Here is a 13,246-nt window from a genome sequence, read left to right on the forward strand (position 1 = left end):
GTGTCATATACCATTTGACTCAGTTCGTTGAGTATGCAAAATGTCTGGGTGTGTGTATGTAACGTTTTGTTGCACTAATTTTTCTCGGAGATGGCTGGACTGATTTTCACAAACTTAGATACAAATGAAAGGTCTTGTAGTTCCATACAAAATTCCTGAATATTATTTGGATCCGACTTCCGGTTCCGGAGTTATGGGGTAAAATGTGCAAAAAATTGTGAAAATAAGTGCACTAACTTTTATCATAGATGGCTGAACCGATTTTCACAAACTTAGATGCAAATGAAAGGTCTTGAGATCCCATAACAAATTCCTGAATATTATTTGGATCTGACTTCCGGTTCGGGAGTTATGGGGTAAAATGTGCAAAAAAAAAGAAAATATGTTTTCTAACTTTTCTCATAGATGGCGCGACCGATTTTCACAAACTTTGGTTCAAATGAAAGCTCTTGTGGTCCCAAGCTTAATTCCTGAATTTCATGCGGATCCGACTTCCGGATATATAGGGTAAAGTGTGTTAAAAATTGTATACCATCACTAAAAATGGGGAAAACCCTTAGAAAAATGTCTAAATCGACCTCAAATCTTTTCCAATTGATAGTTTTTATCAGTAAATGGTCAAAGAAACTGATTTCGGTTATTTTTTTAAGAATCGAAGAAAATTATTTTGAAGAATACCACAGTATTATATATGATAGTATGATTGAAATGAGAAAGGCATCATTACACCACTAGGTGGATTAAAACAGGTTTTTTTTAATCATAGGTTTTACAAAGCGTTACATGCGTTGCTTTTACGTAAGTTAAAAGTGTTACGAAGCGTTACATGTGTTACTTTTTTGTAAGTTATAGGCTTTACGAAGCGTTACATTAGTTATGGTTTTGTGAATCATAGGCGTTACGAAGCGTTATATGCATTATTCTTATGTTAGTTAAAGTGAATTATAGGCTTTGAGAAGCGTTACATGCGTTACTCTTATGTAAGTTGAAGGCGTTACGAAGCGTTAAATGTGTTACTTTTTTTTGGTTTAAATTAAAGGCGTTACAAAGCGTTACTTTTTCGTGAGTTATGGGTGTTACGAAGCGTTACATGCGTTACTCTTATGTAAGTTAAAGGCGTTACGAAACGTTGAATGTGTTACTTTTTTGTATGTTATAGGTGTTACGAAGCATTATATCCATGACATTTTTTAAAATTATATGCGTTCTGAAGCGTTACATGCGTCACTTTTTCGTAAGTTATAGGTGTTGCGAAGTGTTTCATGCGTTACTTTTTTTGTGAATCATAGGTGTTACGAAGCGTTACATGCGTTACTCTTATGCAAGTTCAAGGAGGTACGAAGCGGTACATGTACTACTTTTTTGTAAGTTTAAGGCGTTACGAAGCGTTACATGTGTTACTTTTCGTAAGTTATAGGCGTTACCAAGCGTTATATGCGTTACTTTTTTAAGTTATACGCGTTCTGAAGCTTTATTTCGCTCATCAATATCGGACCTGTTTTGAACGAAGCACGATGAAATGCCGCTTGGAATTAACATTAGACTCAATTTGCAATACAATCATATCTGAGCGATTGAAAGATTGAATACAGTACTCTTCAGCACAGTATTTTGGCAATATAATTCAGCAGTAGACTTTTGGCAACATAATTGTTCGATTGTGGCGTGTTAATTCTTATATTAAAAATTCGGCATTCTCTTTGAATATAACCCATGCAGGTTTATAACTTAATAAGTTAAAGCTAAATAGGTAGAAACTACATCCACAGATAAAAAAAAATTTTCTTGTCATTCATATATATTTAAAAAAATATCTTTATTTATTCGAACTGATGACCAGTTTTTCTAATAATAATTTTTGAGAGACAATCGAAGTACGTTTTAAACTCATGAATAGTTGCAACCTACGACTGATTCTACAAAAACGAGCGACACTCCAGTGTTCCATGATGGAAAACTACTTGAAAAAAATCAACCTTCATTCTTCTACTTTCCGATGCCGTGTTCGTTTTCTCCCTACCTTGTTTGGTTCCAGTATGACCGGAGAACAAAGTGTGTCAGATTCCTTTGCGCAACCCTGTACTATGAAAAAAATATCGGGCATAGATCCTACGTAAACTTTGATCCTCCGTTCATTGCACCAGTTTTAAAGTTTTCATTGTGGTGAAATTTATGGTATTTTTGTTTAACACATTTGCTTGAAAGATAAGATGAAAATCGCTGCGTTCGATTGGTATGCTACGACTAATAGGAGGAGTATAGGTGCAATTACTCTACTATTATTAGTCATGGTAATTGAAATATGCGGAAGACTTAAGACATCTAGATATGGGACAGTGAAGATAGGTTAGAGCTAATCGTTTTTTGCTCAGTCGAACTCCGCTTAATGGTAAAATGTGTTTCATCCGCATAGCTCCTAGCAAGTTGGTATGGCTACTAATTTAGCTTGTTCCTGATCCATAATCATACAGTGACTTTGCTTGCCTCCTTCCGAACGCAACCTGAGCCTCCCTGAGTCAGTGTATTAGTAATCACAATTCACTCGCAGTCAGCACCGCTTGAGTAATGTTTACATTTTCATTCGGTTCGAAGCACGTTCATCATCGTCATCGTCGTCAGCGACTTGGGACGATTTGCATGAGTCAGTGGCAGACAACGAACCACCAGCAACTTCTTTCTGCTTCTCCGTTCTCCGTGTTCGCTGGTGTTCCCAATCAAAGCCACAACGCGTTCATTTCGTGTGTGTTTTTCCTCCAAAGCCAGCCGATAAACGTCAAGGTATCGAACCCAGAGAGGTTCATGATGACCGACCGGTGTGCGACTCCGGGACTGATGATTATGCTGCCTGACGGTTGATGGTGGTCGTTGCCATCGGTTTTACCTATACCTAGAGCTCTTGCCTTATCGGTCGTCGCGCCATGCCAGCAAGGTAGTATCTATTTACACCCGGTGCCTTCATTCGCGAGTAGTAACTAACGCGTGCGGACGTGGTTTATGAGTGCTGCTTGGGGCTTTGCTCGGCACCGAGAAGCATCATCTCCCGGAGGTTCTCGTGCGGAAGAGACGCTATCAATTAACATTTTTCGCGCTCGTTTCGGTGCAGTGTTTTGCAGCTTCCTTCGACGTAGGATTATGTTTTGCCCGGTAGGTGACATCAGATAATCGTGCAGCAGCGAGTGTTGAGTTTGCATTGAGCAGCGACCAAAGTGGAATTCACATTTCGCATACCGGTCCAGTTCTGCGAATTGCGCGCAGTGAGATATTGCTCACGAAATTGGATTTTTAGTAAGATTGTGTAAGGGTCTGAATGTTCACACAGAAAATCTCGGCAAAAGCGTTCAACTCGTCTCGCGATGGTGCAGCAACGATGGTGGATGAAGATAACAGCGCTACTGTGAATGTGCAAGGAATATGAATTATCGTGATACCACTGTAAATTGAAGTGTTTCGATTGGATCGACAGTTGCGAAGAAAATAAATTACGCCAAATGTTTAATGAATTGTTGGTGATTGTGGTGATCTATTTTGGTAGATTGAGTGCTTCGTAAATAATCAATCAAGATTCCGTGCTCGTGCTGGAAACAACATAACAAGAGCTTCTGGTAGCACCACGAGGTTGAAGTTATCGTAAGGAGGATTAATTACGTATCATCATCGAGAAGATTTTACGTATCATATACGACTGACGTCAATCAAGTAGTCAATCATAGGTGCCACTCGATTACAGGTTAGTTTAGAATATAATGAATACTTAGAACTGAGGTTCGTAAGTAAAACCATGGATGCATATTGATGACCACACGAGCAGGAACAAGTAACCTAAATGAATTGAAAAGATCGAGAATCTCTTCAATGATGCAGATGCGATTATGTTGATGAAATGTTGGTTGTAGTTTATCGTAGTTTTTAATTTGATTCCCAGTTTATATGCAAGTTATCAGCAGTGTTATCAATTTTGTCATTGTTGGATTACAATATTACTGACATGAAAATTTCGAAACATTTTAATTCTTCAAAATATTTTTGCTTTTCTCATATAGAAAGACTTTGTGATCACTGTGAAAACAGACTTTTTAGCCAAGGTCCGGAAGGTAGAATGTCATAAACCATTCGACTCAGCTCGACGAACTAAGCAAATGTCTGTGTGTGCCCGTGTGTGAGTGTGTGTATGTATGTAACAAAAATATATACTCACTTTTCTCGCAAATGACTAAATCGATTTTGACTAACTTAGATTCAAATAAAAGGGTTTTTGGTTCCATAGCCTGTGTTGAGTTTCATTTGGATCCGACTTCCGATTCCGGAGTTACATGGTAATATGTGAAAAGAATAAGTGTGCGCTCAATTTTCTCTGAAAGGGCTCAACCGATTTTCACAAACTAGGATTCAAATAAAAGGTCTTATAGTTTTCTAAAAAGTTCTAGAACATTTTATCTGTATCCGACTTCCAGTTTCGAAGCTAAAGCGTGATAAGTGGACAACTAGAAATTTCATGTGTATTTTCTCACGAACGAATGTCAAAAACAGGTGCAAACCTCATGAAACTCTCTGATAAAATCATCTAGTTTGCAGAACTTGTAATTTTGTGGGCATGAAAACTTAATTCGGCTGTACTGATTTCCCCTTTTTCTGTTTCGGAAGCACCGAAAGTGGTGATGTGATGTGATGTGAAGTGAAGCCACCATCAGTTCAAGGACTTGCCAGTGGATGCGGGTAGACTTACAGTAGCCCCGATATGACTCATCCATTCACCTTCTTACTATAGCTGTTACCGAAAAGCGAACAAAAAGGGTTGGGCGGATATGTAAGTAGAGTTACTTACTCGTATTCCGCGGGAATAAAAGATGCTCTTCCAACCATAATATCCAGTGCATGGATGAAGCATATCGCTATACATGCTTGAACCCGCCTGATGGTTTGTTTGAGAAGGGCGCGTCAGACTCATTTCAAACCTTCAGAAGGAAACAAGTTTCCTTCAAGTGACTTGGGCTGGCTATCCACAATCCCTCATCCAGTCATCAATTCGTCCGATGCCCTGATGCTCCCTCCCCTTTACGCCCCCGTGCAAAATGGTTTTTTTTATTGCTAAATACAATGAAACATAGTGTAATGAAATTATACAACATAAAATGATATAATAGATTACAAAATAATATAATATATTATAAAACAATATATAAAATAACAGTTAATGTAGAGTGTCAGTTATGCTCTTCTATCTTCGCAATACTGCAGGAAGTAGAATATTTCTCTTCTAATAACAATAATAATATCCACATCTATAAAAATATTATATGTTATTATTATTGATGACAAATTAATAATAATAATAACAATAAATATAATAATGAAAATAATAATACAAAACAATATAATATAGTACAATGAAATACATATTAAATAATAGAATTAATAAAATGATATGTTGCGATATGCTATGATATTCTATTACTTGAATTTATATGTCATTTCTCATCCTCTCATTCTGCCATCAACGCATTCCATCGACCAATTGTCACCACAGACACACGTGTAGGCGTGAAACAGGAACCAGTGAGGACCAAGCTAACCTTGTGACGACCTTGATATTTAGTTAAAAGATTACTTTAAAAATGATAACTTATAAGGAAATCAAATTTATATTTTGCGCAGAGGGACGTAGTACTACTCATAATAAACCCTATAATATAATATAATAAAATACAATATAATATAATATAATATAATATAATATAATATAATATAATATAATATAATATAATATAATATAATATAATATAATATAATATAATATAATATAACATAATAAAATATAATATAATACAATATAATATGATATAATGCAATGCAGAATAATACAATACAACATAGTATATAATAACATAAAATAGTGTAAGACGATAATATATGAAATAATAATAATAATAATACATGATGTAATAAACAACAGAATTATATGTTGTAATATACTATGATAAACATTGCACTTTAGGATGGGCTTCAACCTACAAGCCATTTCGCACCCTTTCATTCTGCTACTAACGCAGAAGGTGATAGCACCCAGTCGACGCCGTTCTATTGACCAAATGTCATCATAGACGCTCGGGGAGGCATGAGATAGGGACTTGTTAGGACTTAGTTATCTCACCATTTGACGACCTCCGGAAGCACCGAAAGTGGTGAAGAAAAACTCCAAAAATAGAACTCACCGCGATTTCTCTGCGTTGCTTGAACCGATTTTCACAAATATTAACCCTTCGTCTGACTGATGGGTCCAGCCAGAACTTTTTCGTTTTTTACCATCAATTTTATATATTTATAATACATAAATAAATAAATATTTATAATACATACATGAATACACTTCTAATATACACTGAAATACGCAAAAAATACACGTAAATAAATGGGGGTCTGACCAGACCCATCAGTCAGACCGAAGGTATAAAAATTTCTGTCAGACGGAGGTTCCGACTCCCGGTTCCGCAGTTACAAGGCGATGAGTGTCAAAGTTTTCAAATCACCGTATAGAATGACAATATATACGACACCGGTACGTGAAACGCGTGCTTTTTTCTATTTCGTACACGCTATGAAGAAAACGAAACGGTTACGGATGTTTGCTACTAGTGTGTGATATTGGTAAAAGCCGGTGATGCGGTTGATAAAAATTTTAGCTATTTTATGATAAGTGCGACCGACAGAATTAAAGAATGTCAATGAATTGAAATTTATTTGAAAAAATATGCAATTTTCACAGCCGGTAGTGTAGTAATACCGTGCCTGGTGTAGTGATGTCAATAATAATTATAGTAATAATAATGATAATAATCCTGCTACATATTTTATGCTGCTGATTCATACTGTTTAGCTTGACCTGAATATGCAGAAGTAACAGAAACGCAGGTGCACTTCGTTTGTAAAATTTTGTTTAATTGGTTTAATCGCATTAGACCAAGAGATAGTAATACCGTTTTTGCATCTACACGCGGGCGACTATGACTCAGAGTAAAACGAACACGTGGTACGCGGCCTAAACAAAATCTCTTAAAAAAAAGGAAAAAATAAACAAACCCGCATGGATGTCGTGGTGCGACCCGAGAAAATTTTCAGAGCGAAACTACACGATTGCAGTCCGATCTAGAGCGACCCCATGTTGCTAAAACGAACATCTCAAAAGTTGTTTGGGCGACTCTGGGTCAGTTCTCGGGCTGCTCTGATCAATAAACGAACACGGTATGAGTCTTGGTTTAAACAGGTTCAAAACTGTTGCAATTTGGAGGTCATATTTGTTGCTCGTAAGCAAACCAACTTTGGCTAATCCGGTCATCTGACTCCGGTTTCGGAAAATTGTAAATAGTGATCAAAAACTGCAAAAAAGATCTCATTCAATTTTCTCCAGGATGGCCAAATCGATTTTCACAAACTTATAGGTTCAAAGGAAAAGTCTTACAGTTTCATACGAAATTCCTAAATTTGTTGTGAATACTTCTTCCGGTTCCGGAACTACAGGGTAAACAGGATTTGTAGAGTTTGTTAGATTAAGTCCGAACAAACTTTCCTATTTCTATTCAATGAACAGTTGTTTTTGTGAGTTCCACTGTAATATTTATGATGTTATGAGTAATATGAGAAAGACATCATTAAACCACTAGGTGGATTAAACAAATTTTTGGGTAGATTTTGAACTGAATTATTATTCTAAATCAAAAACATAGGTATGGTAAAGTGGAGAGAGGTGGTGTATTTTTCTTTAAATTGAGATAAAATAAACAGGATATACCGAACCTTTATTATATGTATATCGTCTGTGCATAAACGGAATATTCTCTAACTTTCGGTAACAATGAAAAAAATCATCACGCTTGCTTGAATGACGATTTTGTCAGGCAAATGTTAGTCCCGCTGTTGAACTGGACCAGAACAAAAGGCAAAATATGGCCGAAAATCAATCATTTCTTCTAGCGCGTTAAACGGGACTGGACCCTGTGGTTAGGACTTTCCACCAACAGCAACAACAACAGATTTTCTGCGTGAAGTAAGGTCTCATTTGGATTGTTTTCTGGAACTAAATTCTAAAACTGAATTTAGGAACTAAATTCAGAACCTTAATTTAAGGTTTTGAATTTAGTTTCAGCCTTCAGTTTAAGAATCACGTTCTAAGTAAAAGGTGATTTTTCAAGATTTGTTTTTAATTTAAGTTAATGTTTGAAGATGATTTCATGCAAATATTGGCCGCGGTTCCGCTTTAGATGGCCCATGCGCATGGTTCAATTTGACACACTCACTCCAACATATCGGCTCTTTTTCACGAATAATACCACTGGCTCATAATCCACAACATACAGTGACTTTGTAGGGATGCATCCTTGCCAGCACCCATGATTCATTCATGATTGGATTATAGATCAAACTGAACAAGTTTGACAGTGACACAAGACACGATTCGCGCGTGATTTATCAAAAATATTGTTGCCAAAAAGATACCAGCAAAAAATCACCCTTTACAAGTTCAAAATTTTAAACTAAGACTCTGGAATTGAATCCTAGTCCTGAATTCTGAAATTAGTTTTTTGGAACTGGTTTCTTGACTAGATTTTGAAACTCAAGTTAGTGCCTTAAAATAAGTTCGGACTTGGAATCCAAAATTCTGACTTAGGAACTCTACTTCAGAATTCTGGAACAAAATTTGAAATTAGAATTATAGATCAGGATTCGGGAGAAAAAATTTAGATCTGAACTTCGAACCTGAATTCCAGAACTGACTTCTGAACCAGAGTTCAGTATTCCTAAATTCAGTTTCAGAATCCGATTACAAAATTTACGGTTTAGAATTGAAAACCTGCATGGTTTGGATTCAGGAAAAAGATTTTGGAACAGAATTCAGTTTTTTCTTTCAGACTCGAACTTTAAATTCAGAATTCAGCTCTAGAATTAAATTCGGAACCTGAATTCTGAAAATGAGATCAGTTCCAAGAATTCTAGAAATACATTCATGAACTGAATTGGATTCCGAACTGAATTTTGTAACTGAATTCTGAGCAACTCCCAGGTTTTTAATTTTGAATTCAATTCCTGAATCCTGGTCCAGATTTTGATTCTGGTTTACATAAATAAATGATAGCCTCTAACTGACTGAATCAATAGCGCAAATCATGATTGCAGTAAGATATGAACTAAAGAAAATTGCGCATATTATGTTTGTGGAACATTTTAAATGAAATTGTTGCTGACGAATCGTCATTCGAAATTGCAATAAGAGGCGCGGACGAAGTGAGCTCACCACCACCTGTGTGTAGAATCATACTCTATTGCTTGAAGAACTATTTTTGATCAGAAACTTAAAGCTGAAAAATGCCTAAAATTTGAAAAAAAATCAGTTTTTTTTAATTTCTTCGATATTATTTTTCTAACAGTAGAGGAGACCGGGGCTGGTTGGCCGATTTATGCTTCCGGAATTTATGTATTCTTTCTGGTTAAAATTTTTGATAAAAAGTTGTTTTGTCTGCCATGAATGTTTTCGAGAACAATCACGATTATCAAAAATAAAGGTAAGGTTATACTGGAAACCGATATGCCATTTTGTTAGGTTTTGAACCCCTTCCAATTGATCCGCGTTACACGTATTACTTTACAAGACCATAAATTTTCTCATCAGCGTCGCAAAACACCTCAAATTACGTCGGTACATAGATGGCCTAATACTCCACCCAAAACACTATAGATGTCGCCACTGTGCATAATAGTGTTCTCAGAAAAGCCACTCGGCCAATCAGCCCCGGTCTCCACTAACAGTTTCCAAGTTACAATGATTTGAACAATGTTCATGAAAAAATTACATACCATCTCTTTAAAAGTCATTCTTTAGTCAAATATGTCTCTACATCCGTGCAAAACAAACGGTTTGTCATACTTAATTTGTGTGCAAAGCTGTGTGCTGAATCGGAACAAGTCGATACTGTTTTGTCCCTTTATCTGCTGTTAATGTCCGAAATTGCTATTTTTGCATTTATGTATAACCGTGGTTATTTATGATAATCTAAAATCCATGCATCTTACAAAAATATTTTTATTTCAACTGTTTATACTTTTGTTTGAAGCTTTCCGGCAACGACCAGAAACATCATTCCGAATCCCCGTCGGAAGTTAGAAATGAAATGCCTTGCAAACAAAATAAACCGGCAATCAGTACTGACCCTTTGTCTCTGAAGACAGTACGCCTTAGATAGAAAACGAATAAAGTTAAACATCTTGAGGTTATATTCACTTCAAAGCTAAACTTTGCCTCTTTTGTTTGAGTCTATCTGATTTTCCTTTTGCGCGAAGCGAAGAAACATTCTGATAGTGATTTTTAATACCAAGGCTCAATCGGAAACAATCATTGAAATTAACTTCAAGAAGTATTTGCCTACTGTTGTGATTGCTCGCCTTTGTATACAAACAATTGACTGTTGATAATAATCGTTGAATCGTTGTTTATCAAACGAAGAATTGAAAGGCCGATTGCTAAAGTTTATCTTATTTAGGTAGTGTTTTTGTTTGTACAATTACGGAAAAGAGTTGTAAATTTGGCCGTTACTTGTCCTATGTTCAACCTTCTTCAAAGTGCCATTAAGTTCGCACTCAAAAATATAATAGGCCATAGCGCCATTTCGACAGATTTTTAGTATGAAGCGATTTAAAATTTTGATCATGATTCACCCGAATTTTAGCTTGCAGGTTTTCGATTCATTTTTCGAGTGTAGATTTTTCGGAGGCAATATCCAGATCGACTTGCTCTATTTTAGATGAAACTTTGCAAAAATTTTCATATTCATACAGAAATATATTCTAAATCTCTTTTAAAAATCAGACTTGAGTCAAATAAGATTCTCCATGCATGCAAAATGGACGATTTGTCACACTGAAATCGTGAGCAAAGTTTCGTCCAACTCATACTAAGTGATGACTTCCTGTCTATTTCTGGAATTGCTCACTTTAGAAATTGGAAAGTTGTAAGAAACTATATTTCGTAGTACACAACACACACAAATCGATAAAAAACCATGAAAGTGGATGATATATATCAGCAACAAAAAATAAAATCCGATTGTCATCTTAAACTATTGTATAAATAAAATGCAGCTAGCAAGTCAAGTGAATGTTCGAAACCAACATGTGAAAAGGGCATATAGGACGATAGGCCTTTGCGAAAATTATAAAAAAATAATGCTAATTACCCGGCTTTTGATACTTGAATTCGAGCATATGTGGTACAATTGGATTTTCATAGACAATGCCTTATCGATTATTCTGTACTTGGAAAGCTATAGTGCCGAATTACATTATGAAACATCCGCAATTCAATGCGATTCCTCTAATGTTAGTCTTCATCATATGTAAAATTCGGTAGTAGTTAGTCATATTGATTTTATTCTATGCCTAACACCGAAGAGAGTTGAGTGAGGGACAAAAAAGAACATTGAGCAAGGAAACAGAGGTACAAAATGTACACAGGATGAACACACTCGTATTCTTAGCTTGAAGATCTGAGCAAATATATGTGTGTGACTAGGTTGTTTTTTGTTTCGATTATAGAGATATTAACCTTAAGGTCATTCAGCTTTTTGGGCCAGACAAACTTTCGGACCCTATGTTCGGTATTGGGAATCGAACCCAGGTGGACCGCATGAAAGGCATCGCCTAAGTAGTAATGTTTGTTACTGTAGCTCATTCGTGACTGATTGGCAACAAGAAATTCGAGTGACGAGCGGCATATTGTAGATCGGCTAAAAGTGAGCTATCATTATTGAATAAAACTGGGTATAAATAAACGATAAAGAATTAATTAATTAAGTTGTCATTACGTTGCAATGCAATACTGGAAAAAAACTTATCTCTCCAAAAAAATAATGTATATAAAAAGTCACCATCAACATTGTACACGGTGAATAAATCCAGAATACATTTATATCAAAATAAAAAAAGCACTATAACACTAGAGATCACAAACTTGAAGCGCTGGACAAATTTTACGACGCTCTTCAAACTGTCGAGCGAAATTCAATATTAATTAACTTTTTTTTCTAACGTGCCTTCAATCAAAATCTGTTTATGAAGATATGCAAAAAAAAGAACGAAATAACCCTACGCTTCAAATGCTAAAAAATTTTCAATTTACACTGTTGTGAAAGTCACTTTTTCGCCAATAACTTTTTTTTGAAACGTCGAGTTCTAGTATTATCTCAAAAAAAAAAAAAATATGTCGACTTTCTGGGACGGGGAATTTTTGTTTCGAGATAACATCAAATCTCGGCGTTTCATGCATTTCAGAAACATTTGACAACAAAAAATAAGCGATTTCGGAAATCTCAAATTTTTTGATTTTTTTTGCGAATTTTTATAGTCTTGCGATTTTTAGTTTTTTATGCGAATTTTTCATAGTATTTTCCATAGTTTTCATGCGTATTTTTATGCGGTACGTATTCTTCGCAAAAAAGGATCTCCTTGGAGTGCTGTCAAAGTGCAAGTGGCAAGATGCGCGTGAGAGCTAGCTAAATATGATCAAAGAGAGAGAGAGAGAGAGAGAGCGATGTGGTAAAAGGTAAAAGAGCAACAAATTTCATCACCAACTTATATTTATCAACACGATTTTGGAATACTGTTCCATGTGGAAATTACTTTCAGCAATGAGCAAGATGCAGTGCCTGTAGATTTCTCTACAGCCATAGGTGAAAATTATTAGTTTTGATTTTCCCACTTACAAATATTCAGATTTATATAAAATAATTTGAATAAAACTGATAGTACACGTTTTGCCTTTCTCTATAGAAAGGTATTAGAATTGCCGGAAAAAGCGACTATCGAACGGAGCCTCGGAGACCCATAGTGTTAAATAGCTTCGAGTCAGTACGACGAGATCGGAAAATGTCTGTCTGTGTGTATGTGTGGGTAGCGGGTCATTTCGCCGAAAGTCGTTTCGCCGAAAGGGTCATTTCACCGGAAGGGATATTTTGCCGAACGGGTAATTTCGAATATATCATATTTTTTTGTGTTATTTTGCCTCCTGTAAAACTGATGTGGAGCAGCCACATAACCGAAGCCAAGATAGTTCGGCGGCATAAAGCCGATTTATTATTTTTAGTTGGTTTGACGTGAAGCCGCCATAACTAAGTTCAGTTTTGCAATGACTGAGCGGAAACATATATTGGAGAAGCCAAATGAATGAAAAACTAACAGAAAAGATGATTTATTGGAAAAAGATACG

General features: G+C 35.9%; 1 protein-coding gene across 2 annotated transcripts in view; it reads left to right on the forward strand.

The window, feature by feature from the left end:
* Positions 1-2,952: 2,952 nt before the first annotated feature.
* LOC131428254 (uncharacterized) overlaps positions 2,953-13,246 on the forward strand; it is a 148,958-nt gene continuing 138,664 nt past the window's right edge. For both annotated transcript variants that reach the window (XM_058592045.1, XM_058592044.1), the window contains exon 1: positions 2,953-3,727. The gene's annotated coding sequence lies outside the window, so the exon portion shown is untranslated. The remainder of the gene's footprint in view (positions 3,728-13,246) is intronic.

This window comes from Malaya genurostris, chromosome 2, assembly GCF_030247185.1.
Source record: "Malaya genurostris strain Urasoe2022 chromosome 2, Malgen_1.1, whole genome shotgun sequence".
Lineage (NCBI taxonomy): Eukaryota > Metazoa > Arthropoda > Insecta > Diptera > Culicidae > Malaya > Malaya genurostris.